Below are 1,980 nucleotides of genomic sequence, written 5' to 3'. Positions count from 1 at the left end.
GGTAATGGCAAAGTTTAAATAGTTCGAATTTAAAGATCGTTCTTAACCACAAAACTAAATATAAATTGTAATTTTGTTAGAAGCAAAACACGAGAAAAAAGTTTATTTTTAAAAGGTATGATATAAATTATCATAATACTGTAAATTAAGAGTTATTTTTATATTGATACCAAAGTACTTAACGTGTTTATTTTTAAAATGTAATGCGGTCTATTTAATCTTTTACTAGTATCATAAGCTTTTGACAGCTACTTTTTATTTGCGAATTTAGAAAAGGGAATTTATAAAATTTGTCAGCCACCGTATGTAAGTCGCAATTCCTTACAGAAACAAAGCTGTAAATAGTTAAGCAAATGTTAATTCTAAATTTAGTGTTAAATCAGTACTTCATTAATCAGGAGGCCTTATAGGACCGAGCCTGTACATTTCTGGGTTTTTCTGAATATTTAATGCTTTTTTCCTCTATTAAGTGAAGAGTAAACCAACATTGAATCAAATAAAAGCTATAATTTAATAATAAACCCAAATTTATATTTGATGTGGAAAATTTAAAAGCAATTTTGTATATTAACGTGTAAATTTGGTTTGAAATTACCAGCGGTGGGTCTCAACAGTTCTGTGCCTATCAATATCTAAATGACGCCCTGCAGTTAATACAAGTTAAGTTGCTCAGTTAAAAACTAAGATAAATGTATATACAGTGGAACCTGTAAAAGTGACCACCTGGGTAAAGTGATCACCTGAGTAAGCTGACCATTTTCCATAAGTTTTATTTAAAGAGTCCTTTTTAAAGAGCCTTCATAAAGTGACCATTTGACTTGGTCCCGAGGGTGGTCAATTTAGACATGTTCCACTGTATATATATATATATATAATACGAAAATTATAAAAAATATTTTTGCATTAATGAAAGCGTTGAAACTCCTTCGTTTTCATAAAATGTCTTATTTAAAGAATAAGTGTAGAGATATTCTATTTTGGGACTTCAAGGCTGAAAACATACCAATGAATTACAAATTAAATTTACATTTCAAAGGAGGAGTTAATTTAAAATCTGTCCTTTTTCACTTCCATATAAGGAAGTATTTAAAGATTTTCGATTATGCGTAGGGATGCAAGGAATACACGACTGGCCTTTCTACCTACTTTTGGTTGTAGTATTTAATGCAGGAACGACAGTTTTTGCATGTCTTTTGATATATGTTGTATACCATCTATGCTTTACCAGAATTGTTTGGATTTTTGTCCACCCCACTCTAGTTGGGGAGAGTGGGTGTGAACTTCAACAGTTAACATCAAATAAAGCCTGTGAAGAAGTTTTTGGCTCATGACTCTCACTAATCCGAACTAAAAACAATCCAAAATAACAGTGTTGTAGCCCTGTTATTAGGTATATACCCATACGAAAATTTAAGGTATATTTAAGGTTGATTTGAGATATATTTGAGGTATATTTAAGGCTACTGAGAAAACAGCAATAAAAATTATACCTCGTAAAGGTTGTAATTAAGGTGTACGAGGTTGTTTTATATATACTTCAGCTTATTTTGAGGTTGTTCAAAATCAACTTCAAATCAACCAGGCTGATGAGGTGATTTTCAAGGTATACCAGGTTGATTTTCTGACACTTGTAACAAAAGAGGTATTTTTGAGGTATAAAATTTTTCACGTTATTTCAACTAAAGAGAGTGAGGTATTTATTGAGGTATATGAAGTCATTTTATTTATACCTAAGCTTATTTTGAGGTTGTTTTAAATTCACTTCAAATCAACCAGACTGATAAGGTGATTTTTATGGTATGCGAGGTTGTTTTTCTTACACTTGTAACAAAAGAGGTATTTTATGAGGTATAAAAAAATCAACCTTATTTCAACTAACGAGAGTGAGGCATTTACGAGGTATAAAGAAATATAGCTTTTTTCTACTGAAGAGAGTGAGGTATTTACGAGGTATAAAAAATATACCTTATTTCAACTAAA

The sequence above is a fragment of the Parasteatoda tepidariorum genome, chromosome X1 (assembly GCF_043381705.1).
Source record: "Parasteatoda tepidariorum isolate YZ-2023 chromosome X1, CAS_Ptep_4.0, whole genome shotgun sequence".
In the NCBI taxonomy this organism is placed as follows: Eukaryota; Metazoa; Arthropoda; class Arachnida; order Araneae; family Theridiidae; genus Parasteatoda; species Parasteatoda tepidariorum.
This window is presented reverse-complemented; position numbering follows the sequence as displayed.